Below are 14,225 nucleotides of genomic sequence, written 5' to 3' on the forward strand. Positions count from 1 at the left end.
CGGTTGCATTCTTTTCTCATAAACTGTCAAACGCAGAGAAGAACTATAACGTAAGGGATCGCAAACTTCTAGCGATCAAAGCGGCTCTAGAAGAATGGAGGTACCTTCTTGAGGGGGCTGCGCATCCAATCTTAATTTATACAGACACCAAGAATCTAGAATACTTAAGGACGGCAAAGAGGTTAAGACCCCGGCAGGCCAGGTGGGCGCTTTTCTTTTCTAGATTCACTTTTCATTTGACATACAGACCCGGATCTAAGAACATAAAGCCAAACGCACTATCACACATGTTCAGCAAATCTCAAGAAGTCTCCCCTCTGGATATGATCCTGTCTTCCGGGAATTTCCTTCTTCTACAAAAGGACTTAATGAACCGGATCAAGCAAGCCTCAGTGGGGAGTTTTGCACCACCCGGGACCACCTTACGGGCAAGGGAAGGGCTCCTCTGGTACGAGGATAAGATCTTTGTGCCGGAGGATCTGCGAACGGCCAATTCGGGTATGTGCCATGATCACATGCTTGCAGGGCACTTTGGCATCAGCAAGACCTCCAAACTTGTGCAGTGAACATTTTGGTGGCCTGGGGCGGTGAAGGACTGTAGGAAATACGTAGAATCTTGTACTACTTGTATCCGCAACAAGAGCAGCAAGTCCAGGGCTTGGGGTCTGTTGAAACCGTTACCCGTCCCGAATAAACCTTGGAGAATGATCTCAACTGACTTTATTAGAGGGGAATTGGGACTTTAAATGAAGCACCCTCAGGTGCCTCCATCCCGGTACTGAATACAGAAAAAAAGGGGAGTTGGGACTTTAGATGAAGCAAATGAATAGTGGAGGTAGATGACAATAAAAATGTTTATTTGATGACATAAGTCTGAAGACATAGTTCATTTCAATATATACAAGAAGCGTGCACAAGGGCTGAGCATGATGCGTATAGAAGTACATACATAACAACACATGATCAGAGTAATAGATGTATATATGAAAATGGCATACATGTGCCAATGGTAACATACCTAGCACCAGCACATGCACCCACATGGTGTATATGTGTCCACCAAATGGTATAAAAACGTCATAAAATATAATGGTAGTAAATAGATAGATATCAATCCATATGGGGTGTTAACTGCGGCTTCGAGTAAGGCTCTACACATTTCATGGGTGTTCCCACTCGTCAGGAGCAGCTGCGACAGACATTCCTATGGAATATATATATAGAGAAAGATTCATAGAACCATACTTCTAGAGAAAAGAACTCTCAAAAAATATTGTTTATGCATGTAGATGGTATAACAACAACACTCACCAACTCAGACATAAACTGCAACACGGGGTAGCCGCCACAAGGTCGGCCGAGAACACGACCCCGTCGCGGGAGCTGAGGCGGCAAAATACAGGGATGCAACATCAGACAATCCAAGAGCGTGCGAGATGAAAGTAAGAACTCCATAAGGCAAAGGAAGTGGTGTATGCTATCGTGAAGCGAGAGTATCTGGGAACAAAATATTGGGTATGTGTATAAAAATATGATATTAATAATAACATATTCTGTGTTAATAATAGTAATAATACTTGTAGATGAACCCAGTGTAACTCCACCAAAGAAGTTGACAAGTGGTTCCAATGGTGCCCAGCCAGGAATATACCAGTATGTGTCAGAAAGTGATAGACAGATACATAGGTCTTAAAAGGTGTAAAAACCTATAAAGATAACAAGTGAAAAAAATAATAATAAATAGACGAGTGATTAGACTGAAAAACTGATCCACCAAGGAAGTAAGAAAACAGGAAAGCGGGAAAAAGGTCTAAACCAAGAAAAGGACTTACCCCGATGTTGCAACAAAGCACAACACAGCAGATCGATATAGCTGGTGTGCAATGGCCCCAGAGGGAGGCTGGTCTCGGAACAGCTCACCCCACTGGGGGATGCAAGTATATGCCGCCAACGCCACGCTAGTGAACCAATGGGAGAGAAGGAATCACACCTGAACCGAAGCGCAAAAACTCCCCCATACAGGGACACAGGATGGTAAGGCTGCGCGACCGCATACCCCATACGGATTGATATCTATCTATTTACTACCATTATATTTTATGACGTTTTTATACCATTTGGTGGACACATATACACCATGTGGGTGCATGTGCCGGTGCTAGGTATGTTACCATTGGCACATGTACGCCATTTTCATATATACATCTATTACTCTGATCATGTGTTGTTATGCATGTACTTCTATACTCGCCATGCTCAGCCCTTGTGCACGCTTCTTGTATATATTGAAATTAACTATGTCTTCAGACTTATGTCATCAAATAAACATTTTTATTGTCATCTACCTCCACTATTTATTTGCCTCATCTAAAATCCCAACTCCCCGTTTTTCTGTAATTGACTTTATTGTGGATCTGCCCTCATCCGAGAGCTACAGGTAGACCATCAGGGCCAGGGCTTTTGCCTGGTTTTAGTTGTTTAAGGGCTTCAATGAGTTCCTCTTTTGTGAAAGGTTTATCTAACTCATCGGCTTCTGCAGTGGTGATGGGGTCTTCAGAGAGGAATTATGATGTGGGGGATCGGGAACTTCTGGCCATTAAGGCAGCTTTAGAGGAGTGGCGCTATCTTCTGGAGGGTGCTGCTCACCCCATTCTGGTCTACACGGACCATAAGAACTTAGAATACCTGAGAACGGCCAAGAGACTAAAACCGCGGCAGGCCAGATTGGCACTTTTTTTTTCCCAATTCCAGTTCCACATTACCTACAGACCCGGATCCAAGAATGTCAGATCTGACCCACTCTCTCGCATGTTCCACGACTCAGAAAAAGCCCTGCCTCCAGACACTATCCTCCCTTCTGGAAATTTCCTGCTGCTTCAAGAAGATCTTGTTTCTCAAATTAGATGGGCCTCTATGGGGATGACCCCACCTGCTGAGGCTTGCGCCAAGGACGGGCTGTTTTGGCGTGAAAAAAAAATTGTAGTCCCTGAGGAGCTAAAGGTACAGGTGTTAGAACTTTGCCATGACTATAAGTTGGCCAGACACTTTAGCGCACGAAAAACAATCGACCTAGTACAACGTACCTTCTGGTGGCCTCACCTTATTAAGGATTGTAAGGAGTATGTTGACTCTTGTAATACCTGCGCCAGAAGCAAAAACAGGGCTTGGGGTCTATTAAAACCTTTACCAGTCCCAGAGAGGCCGTGGAGCATGATTTCAATGGACTTTATCGTCGAACTCCCCCCATCAGAACACTTTTCCTCCATCTTTGTTGTGGTCGATAGACTGTCTAAGATGGCCCATTTCCTTCCCATGAAAGGTACCCCCTCGGCTATGGAAACAGCTAGAATCTTTATTAAAGAAATTATTAGATTACATGGAATTCCAACAAACAAAGTTTATGACCAAGGTGTCCAGTTCACCTCCAAATTCTGGAAAGCCCTCTCCTTAGAAATCGAATTGGCATTCTCCTCGGCCTACCATCCTCAGTCTAATGGGCAAACTAAAAGGACGAATCAAACTCTGGAGCAATATCTCCCCTGTTTTTCTGCATTCTCCCAGGACGATTGGGCCTCCCTGCTCCCTATCGCGGAGTTCTCATATAACAATTCCTTACACTCAGCTACCAACCAGACACCATTCTATGCCAACTATGGCTTCCATCCATCCTTTTTGCCTGGGTCAATACCCGAGTGCTCCGTTCCTGCAGTATCCGAAACCTTGGATTTCTTTTCAGCAAACAACAAGCTACTACAGGATACCATGGCCAAGGCCCAAGAATACTACGAGAGGATGTTTGACAGGAAGAGGCGTGGAGAGCTTGTCTTGGAGCCAGGCAACCCAGTATGGTTGTCCACCGCTAATCTGAAGTTAGCCTGTCCGTCCAAAAAACTAGGCCCTAAGTTCTTGGGTCCCTTCTTGGTAAGGAGGAAAATTAACAACGTGGCCTACAAACTTGACCTGCCTAACTCTCTGAAGGTACACCCAGTCTTTCATTTGTCTCTCTTGAAACCGGTTACTCCCAATTAGTTTGTTGGCCGTAGTGTTGGTCCACCCAAGCCTATTCTAGTTAACAGCGAGGAGGAGTATGAAGTGGAAGCAATTTTAGATTGCTGAAGAAGGCGTAATCAAACCCAATACCTCATTAAAAGGGAATGAAAGGAAAGGATATGGGCCTGAAGACAACTCGTGGGAGCCAGAAAACAACTTGCATGCCAGAGAACTCTTGCAAGCATTCAAGGATTTGCATGCCTCCAAGTTGGCCAGTCTGGAGTCTGCCCTTGAGGAGGGGGCACTGTCAGAGAGGTTACCTGGTTGGGCGCCAGTGCGCGCATTCCTGTGAGTGCTGGGGCGCGTGCCTCTGGGGGCACTGGTGTGTCTGATCCGGCTGGCCATGGTGTGCGCGGTGGTGACCGGGCGCGCGCGCGTTAGCGCGCGTCCGCCTATGGGCATTGGGATGCGTGTGCCTGGTGGTGCTGGTGTGCGTGCCGGTGTCCGGGGGCGCGCTCGGGCTTGCTGCAATCTCTGCTCAGTGCTGCCTGATCAACAGCTCCTGTGCCAAAGTTCCATTACTCTCTCTGTGTTTCCGTATTCCTGAGTTCTGATCTGTTACGACCCAGCTTGCCTATTTGACCTTCCTGACTGCTGCCTGAACCTGATCCCGGCTTGTTTGATCCCGCTTCTGCCTGCTCCTCTTGTACCTCTGCTGCCTGCCCGTTGCCGACCTCTGCCTGTGTGTGATCAGTCTAAACAGCTCCTGCTCAGCATCTGTTTCCGGTGTTCCTGATCACTACCTGCTGTTTGGAAGACCACTTCTCTTCCGGCATCTGGATCTCTGCACCAGGCTCTCATACCATTCCGCACTCATGGGCTCCCTGTCTATTCTATCAGGGTTCCCGAGTCGGATACGTAAGGGAGCCTATCCTCTGCCCAAGCGGACTCACCGGTCTGGTAAGTGAGAGACCTGACAGGATATCAATGTACGTTTTGTGGGTGCAACCCTTCCTCGTAACTCAAGTAGGTGAGAGGAAGGGGTTGCACCCCCAAAACATGTCCATTAATCCCCCATGATGGGAGATAGCACATATTGACATTAGGTATGGGATCAGAAAGGAAATCCCGAGTTTTAATCCCAATTTGTGTGTATCTTCTAAATTCGGCTTTTACAGGATTGACACAACTGATGAAGGCAAGATCAAGACATTTTTGACACTATAATGTCTGATATTGCCTTCCGTTTTTCAATGTTTGTAAGTTCCAGAGTTGTGTATGTTATGTTTGCAAACATGCCTGTTTATGTACTTTTCTAAAATTTTCAAGGTAAAACTTTAAAAAAACAATATGTGTTTTTTTGAACACAAAATGTTTTCTAACGCACATGTGAATGTGCACGGAGTAAAAGGTTTTATACTCAACAATGTGTGGCTTCTTCTTTCAATGCTCAATACCACTTTTTGTATTAAGTTTGTGTTTACAGTGACAATGGGGGTTTGTTAATAATGTAAAAACCACTTGGCACTACAAGTGCACTATGAGAACCTAGGAGACAGCTTAAAACAAACACAAGCGGTAAATCAAAATCAAGATTTTATCAGATCATTTTTTTATTTTATTTAGAAAATATTTAAAAATTTTCTGGCATAGCAATGGCCCCCCTACCCGTAAAATAATTAACATTTTTCCCGCACTTCACAGGTGCTTTAGGGGGGCAAGCCAGGACAGCCAGCTTCCAGGGCTGTCATTGTCCAACTGAGGGAACATAATTTGGAGCATTTCTTTTTAAAAAGTTGTGCAGTATGCAGCAGGATAATACTATGTGGTTGCGTTTGTACTCCGCCATATTTTTAGCCATTAGAAATAGGCGGATACCAAAGGTATTCTCCACAACTCTTCCAGCTCTGGCCAGCCGGTAGGTAAATACCCTCTTCTCTGGGGTGAGGGTCCTCTGGGGGAATGGCCTCATCAGGTGATCGCCCAGACCAAATGCTTCATCAGCAATAAAAACAAACGGGAGTCCTTCAACGTTCTCTTCTGAGGGTGGCAATCCCAAGCCACCACTCTGGAGCCGTCCGTAGAACTCCGTCTGGGCAAAGACTCTACCATCCAACATCTGGCCATTCTTCCCCACGTCCACATAGAGGAACTCATATGTCGCCAACACCACCGCTATCAACACGATACTGAAACCCCTTTTGGTTAAAATAGTATGACCCCGAATGGGGTGGTGGGACTATGTGGACGTGTTTCCCATCAATTGCCCCTCCACAGTTGGGAAAGTTCCAACGGTCAGCAAAATGGGAAGCCACAGTCTGCCATTCCTGTGGCATTGAAGGAAACTATGGAGTCAAAACAGAAAAAATAAAATGAGTAATTTTGCACATAACATTGCAAGCAGATTAGACACAAACATTCTTGGCCAAAATCAGTATAACTTTTATTTTAAGGAGTATTTAAAGACAAAAGTATAAGGTCCACTTATCAGATTCTTCCCCCCCTCTGATGGCCCGTTGTAAAAAATTTTAGGTGGGGGGAGATGTTTTGGACAGGTAACCCTCTCCACTTCATTGAGAGCTGAATGCATAAATAATGTGTGTTATTTGGCCAGCCCCTCCTTACTTACACTATTGGAAGCCCACTGGACAGGTAAGAAGTGTCATAATACTAAAATATAAATACACACTGTACAAATTGAAGCACATTTTTACATTCTGCAATTGCCCATCAAGATAATAGGAGAACAAAACTTTAAACAGTACCATTTGAAAGTATTCAGGCAGGCCTTTTCACTACATGCTTTGGTGAATTCATCCATAAATCTGACCACAAAAGAGGCAGGTATAGTGTGTATGGTTTTATCAAAGTCAGCAGATAGAGGATTGATATCGGATGACTTAGCGGTTGGGGGGAGGGAGGGAGGGAGGTTAGTGAAGGCAAATATGCATGAAGGACAAAAAAGGAGCATTAAAAAAATCCAGCATGCATGAGGATAAAGAGGACATTCACAGCATATTACAATCATGGCAATTATGGAATGATGAAAGAAATACAAAACATTAGCATACATTAAATACATAGAATGCGATGTTAAAGGAGGAAACTTACCCTAATATAGTCCTTCTGCAGGACCTGTATGATGGCAGAACAGGTCTCTGGGATAATGATCCCCAGAGCCTGGGGGGAGATGCCTGTCGAGAACTTGAGGTCGTGCAGACTTCTCCCAGTCGCCAAGTACTGCAAGGTGGGTTTAGCCTCTGCTCCGGAGTGATGGCTTGCCGCATGCAGGTGCCCTGCTTCATAATATAAGGGGTCAGCAAAGCCAACAGACGGTGAAAAACGGGGTCCGTCATCCACAGATAATTCCTGAAATCATCAGGATTATTCTCCTGGATCTCATGCAGCAAAGGCATGTGAGAGAATTGGTCATGCTGGAGCAACCAATTCTTGGTCCATAAACTCCTCCCCACCCTGTTCATGGACTGGGCTTGGGTCAAAGTAAGAACCCCAACACCAAGCCACCGCACAACACAAACTCTGTGAGGAGTACGTAACCGCAACATGGCTTCAAAAGGTGGGCTGGTCAGAACGAACTTAACAGAACACACTGAAGAACAGCAAGGCCTGTGAAGAGTGAGCTGAAAATCAGAAACGAGCGGACAAGAACGCACTGAAAAACAGATACGAACTGACTACACACACTGAAAACCAGATACAAACCCACAAACACAAACTGAAGAGCAGTAACGGCTGAAAAGCTTGAAACTTGAAAAGCGTGAATCATCTCTCACCAAACTTCTACTAACACGAAATAAAAACGAGATTAGCAGAAGGAGCCCAAAGGGTGGCACACTGGATATTGAACTTCCTTTTTCTAATCCCGTTGTACGTGTTGTACGTCACTGTGTTCTTGACGGTCGGAATTTGGTGTGACCGTGTGTATGCAAGACAAGCTTGAGCGGAATCCCGGGCGGAAAAGCCATCATACCTTTTTCTGACCAAGATCCTGATCATGTGTACGTGGCATGAGAGATGGTTTTCCATCTGCAGAACCCTTAGGAGTAGTACATGGTTGGGAGAAGGCAGTTCTAGATACTCTAATCCTCAGTGACCCCGAGGAGTCTGCTTCTCAAGCCTCCACAAATTTGCGGTTGCATGTGCTCCCTCATGCTTCAAAGCCTGCGAAAAGGCCCAAGAATATATCTAAAATATGAAGTAGTGATGCCGCTCCAAGCATGTTTGTGTCTCTAATAGCCACCCTCCCCACTCACAACTTCAGGTTCAGGCTCTGCAATCGTGACGAAAATAGAAGAAAACAGCTGAATGGCTGCACTCCGAATAACACCTTTTATTCGTAGTAAAAAAGTGTAGAAGATCCAAAATCTCTTACATCATGGTGATGAAAGGTACAGACAGGCTACCGTGTTTCACATGTGAAACGAAGTAGCCTGTCTGTACCTTTCATCACCATGATGTAAGAGATTTTGGATCTTGATTAAGCATATATATTGATGTGAAACGCGGTAGCCTGTCTGTACCTTTCATCACCATGATGTAAGAGATTTTGGACCTTTACACTGTTTTGCCACAAATAAAAAGTGTTATTCGGAGTGCGGTTGTTCAGCTGTTTTCTTCTATTTTCTGCCCAGGAATACGTGCCGCAAAAGGGAAGGATCACTATTTGTTGCCAACCCTCCTTGATCACCCTTATAAGGGAATAGTTTTAGAACTCATCCTGTCCCCACAGAGAGTGCAGAAGATGAAACCGCTTGAGGACACCTTAAAGAGAAGTTTATCTAACTCTTTCCCCGACTCTGGTAGGTCACAGTGTCGTGGAAAACTTAGTTTTGAGGCTTCTGATGGTCAAGAGAGGAGCAGTGGAGAAGGCGGCCACCTAAGTGATGCATTTCTGAATTTTTTTAGTCCTCACCGGCCAGGGTTGTCAGCTTCCACATCCCATCAGCAGCATCTGCATCACATGGTGAACAATTATCTAGGGGTGAAAACAGAGATGGAGAGCTTTCCAGTTGACGATCCACAGGCTTACTGGGTCATGAGAATAGACCACTTGCCAGAACTTGCCCAGTAAGCTATTGAGCTGCTTTTTGAGTGGGCATTCAGTGCCGCTGAAGGTTTTGTTACTGATCATAGAACACATCTGTCCACAGACTCAAAGGACCCCCTGATTTTATCAAAATGAATCAGTCCTGGATTACCAGTAGCTATGAAGCACCTAATGCTGATGTCGCAGATTAAGTGTTTTTGGCAGGGCTTTTTTTCTCAGCGAAAAGGTGGTGAAACTCAACCCCCCTCCCCTGGTCACGCCCCTACCCAAAACCCCCTAGGACCGCCCCTAGAACCGCCCCTTTAGAAAACAGGGATGCAAGTAAAATTTGGGGGGCTATACAAGTAATGTGCAGCCGAGAGACATTCCCAAATGTGCAGCACGGAGACATTCCAAAATGTGCAGCAGGGAGAAATTCCCAGTGCTTTAGAGACAGCCACAGTCCAGCAAAGAGACCACCCAACCCAGCAAAGAGACCACCCAGCAAAGAGACCACCCAGTCCAGCAAAGAGACCACCCAGCTTAGTCCAGCAAAGAGACCGCCCACCAAGAAGACCGCCAGCAAAAAGACCACCCAGCTTAGTCCAGCAAAGAAACTGCCCAGCCCAGCAAAGAGACTACCCAGCAAAGAGACCATCCAGCCCAGCAAAGAGGCCGCCAGCAAAAAGACCACCCAGCTTAGTCCAGCAAAGAGACTACCCAGCCCAGCAAAGAGACTGCCAGCAAAAAGACTGCCCAGCTTGGTCCAGCAAAGAGACAACCAGCCTAGCAAAAAGACTGCCCAGCTTAGTCCAGCAAATAGACCAATAGCCTAACAAAAAGAACTCCCAGCTTAGTCCAGCAAAGAGACTGTCCAGCTTAGGCCTGCGACTCACATGGACCAAAGCATGCACCCCCATATATTGAACAAAGAGACATTCTCAAATGTGCAGCAGAGAGACATTCTCAGCAAAGAGACCACCTAGCTTAGTCCAGCAAAGAGACCTCCAGCAAAAAAGCCACCCAGCTTAGTCCAGCAAAGAGACCGCCCAGCCCAGCAAAGAGACCGTCAACAAAAAGACCACCCAGCTTAGTCCAGCAAAGAGACCACCAGCAAAAAGACCACCCAGCTTAGTCCAGCAAAGAGACAGCCCAACAGAGACAGCCCAGCTTAGTCCAGCAAAGAGACTGTCAGCAAAAATACCGCCCAGCTTAGTCTAGCAAAGAGACTGCCCAGCCCAGCAAAGAGACAGCCCAGATTAATCCAGCAAAAAGACTGCCCAGCCAAGCAAAGAGACTGCCCAGATTAATCCAGCAAAAAGATCACCAGCAAAAATACTGCCCAGCAAAGAGACTGCCCAGTAAAGAGACTGCCCAGCAAAGAGACTGCCCAGCCCAACAAAGAGACTGCCCAGTAAAAAGACTGCCCAGCAAGGAGCGCCCAGGAAAGAGACTGCCCAGCAAAGAGTGCCCAGGAAAGAGACTGCCCAGCAAAAAGACTGCCCAGTAAAGAGACTGCCCAGCAAAAAGACTGCCCAGTAAAGAGACTGCCCAGTAAAGAGACTGCCCAGGAAAGAAACTGCCCAGGAAAGAAACTGCCCAACCCAGTCAGGAGACCACCCATCCCACAGACCACCCAGCCAAGTACACCACAGCACAACCCCATTCAGCAGCATTTTTTTTACACCACACAGACCTGGGGCTAGTGAGGAGGAGGAAGACTGCCTGACAGGCTACCGTAACCTACCACTATCCACGATACATCGTCCGACACACGTTGCCAACTCGATCTCTCACACAGCACTGAGGGGCGGGGCAGAGCCGCGGAGTACAGATCACTCCGCCTTCTGCTCTCACAAGCTCCGTTCCCTTGGGACAGTGCGCAGCAGATGGCACAAGAGGTGGAGGTGGAGCCATTCAGGACTATACAGATATGGCGGGTTTTGTTTGATCCCTCCATGGGAGGGAGGGCGCAGGCTTTACAGTTAGGATTAGGAGGAATGCCTGGCATAGGTGGCGGAACAGCGTTCTGGTGCATTCCGCCAGAAAAAAAGCCCTGGTTTTTGGCATGTGGAATCTCAGCAGGACTTCTAGGCACTGTGGGTGTTGATTTCATCTGGAAGAATGTTTTTGGTGTAGGTTTCATGGTCACAATTAACACTCAAATACCAATTGTTCTGCACCTGTTTGACAGGTGCATATCATTACAATTTTTGATAGCAAAAGGCCAATTCTTGCTTTCATCAATATTACCTCTATAGGGTTACAGTGTGAAGGCACCACCGACACCCAAAGAACAATTTTTCTGCACCTGTATGACAGGTGCATATCATTACAATTTTTGACAACAAGGCCAATTCTTGCTTTCAGGGTTACAGGGAGGAAGGCGCCACCGACATCCAAAGAACAATTTTTCCGCACCTGTTTGACAGGTGCATATCATTACAATTTTTGACAGCAAGGCCAATTCTTGCTTTCATCAAGAGTACCGCTATAGTGTTACGGTGTGAAGGCACCACCAACACCCAAAGAACAATTTTTCCGCACCTGTTTGACAGGTGCATATCATTACCATTTTTGACAGCAAGGCCAATTCTTGCTTTCATCAGGAGTACCTCTATAGGGTTACGGTGTGAAGGCGCCATCGACACCCAAAGAACAATTTTTCCACACATGTTAAACAGGTGCATATCATTGCAATTTTTGACAGCAAGGCCAATTCTTGCTTTCATCAAGAGAACCTCTAAAGTGTTATGGTGTGAAGGCGCCACTGACACCAAAAGAACAATTGCTTTTTCGGTGTCAGTGCAGGAAGTGATCACGCACGCTTGAGCGTTAAATGCATAGAAGCAAGGCTTGACACGCACATTAACAGGAGCCCTCCACTTCCGCTCGGATAGCTGAGATGCACTGCGCAAGCCACGAGTCATACAGCGGCGTCAGACCGGCTTCTGCTTTCCCTTGAGCTGCCTGTTTGTTTTGCTGATCCTATACTGGACTATGTAAGTGCTATATTTAAGCAAATAAAAAACAATATTACACTATTCCTGCCTTTTGTGAGCATATACAAGAAGATTTGATCACAAATGTTTGTCATGGACATTTCAGATTTATTAATATTTTATGCACTTTACTAATTGGTTAACACTGTGTATTTATTACAATTTGTCTATTGCGTCCTTTATTTATATTTTTCATGAGTTATTAGTTGTTACTAATTTTAGGTGCAGCATTAGAATTATTTAGTATTTATAATTGGCACCGTTTCCCTATCACTTCCCCCCTCATGATTGGATAGAGTCATCATTACTTTCTCCAATCATGGCTCTGACAGTGCTCTGTGCCCTGACTTGGCAAAGCTTTCATTGCTTCAGCCAATCAGGGCTTCCAATGCACTGTGTGGTGGCGCAGTGCATTGTGGTCATTCGGCGGGCCAAAAAAGTGGTCGAACGCTCCGATAATTCGGGTTCGTCGAACGGGTGAACAGCCAATGTTTGGCCCAATCCCATGCTCGGGCCGAACCATTTGCCCATCCCTAGTAAACAGATAAGGCCAGGAGACAAAATCAAAATCTTTCTGAAGGTCTATCGATAAGAGGAGCCCTTCTTGGGGTTATCCGCCGGCTCAACCTGATTTCATGATGAAGATAATATCGACTGCCCTCCTGATCTGGTCAGGCCCTTGCCTACCCTGTATAAAGGTCAGCTGGTCTTTATGAACATAAAGACCAATAAAAGTAGGACTGAAGAAGCCCTATCACGTGGCAACTCTCGTCTAGGGGAGGAGTAGAGCTCTGTGATGTTTTCCAGAGTCGCGCCGATTGAGGTGGTGAGTTGGATGACACATGAAAAACTTGTTTTATTGTATTCTTTTGTAAGTGTAACTTTTTAAGTTTAAAGTATTTTATTGAGTTTTTTCACATAATAAATAACATAACGTTACGTGAATTCAGAAAACCATAAATTCCTGAGACAGATACATGCAATTGCTTGCTAACGCTTTGCAAACAGTTTGAAAGAAAATAACATAGCTGATATTAAATTAAAGGAGGAGAGAGGAAGTACCAAGCGGGAGCTTATTACACAGAACATAATTCAAAAGAAGATCTTATGTCGAACTTGCTACCAATTATTCCAGAATTACCCATGGACCCTACCTTACAAGCATTCTGCCACCCCTTCTGTACCAAAACCGTTCAAAAAGTTTTACCTTGGGTGAATAGGGCGGGCAGAGAGAGAAAAACCCAAAAACTAATGCTGAACACCTTTATAGGCTATCCTGAGGGTACCTAAATACTGAATGAAAGTAGGAATCAACTTTAATGACTCCTGGTGTAAAAGGTAGAGTGTTTCTTGGGAATAAAATTGGGTTCTAAACCTCCGGTCAGAATAATCAGGTTGGAGCCGTCGGGGGGAGTCCAACACCTCCCGAGCAGGAAACCATCTTAAAGTGTGTTTTCCTGATGAGCGTACGCCGGGACATACTGGGGGCCCACACACACTACCCCTATGGGATCTTTCTGTAGGTGTGATAAGGGACCCCCCAGCCTCCCTTGCCGCCCCCAGGAATATGAGGACCAAGAGAGAGGGCAGTAAAATGGTGCCCTCCCCCTCTAGTTCATTAAGTAAGTAAAGATTAAAGGATGTCGAGCAGTGATGGGATCCCACCGACGCCCCAACCAGATGTCTCTAAGATTTCCCCTGCAAATGGGGTAAAAATCGCTTAGTACTTCAAAAGCGCCAAAGAGGCTAGGAAGAAACGGGGAGGAGAGAGAGAGAACGTGGGATAAAGAAGGGTAGAAGAAGAGATGAGCAGGAGGTTGGTTAGCTTAGAGCATGGGCAGGTCCGGAACTAGGCTCCAACCCTGGTATGAGAGTTATATTACACAGCCTTGCCCATGGCTCCCAAGTAGCATAAAACTTTTCCATTTGTCATTAAGCTTAGCAACAATTTGTTCCTGAAACATGATCCAAGACACCTTTCTTTTACAAGACTGAAAAGCAACCGAGGTTTTCTTCCAGGCTTTAGCTATAGTTATTTTAGCCCCCAGAAGGACAAAGAAAGAGAGGGCCTGTAGTTGTTTAGGTATCTCGGGGATGGTGTGGTTGAACAAAGCAATGTAGGGGCTGGGGCCTATTGGGGCCTTCACTAATTTGCTTATTGTGTGAAAAATTTTCCGCCAAAAGGA

This window comes from Aquarana catesbeiana, linkage group LG09 (genome assembly GCF_042186555.1).
Source record: "Aquarana catesbeiana isolate 2022-GZ linkage group LG09, ASM4218655v1, whole genome shotgun sequence".
Taxonomy (NCBI): domain Eukaryota; kingdom Metazoa; phylum Chordata; class Amphibia; order Anura; family Ranidae; genus Aquarana; species Aquarana catesbeiana.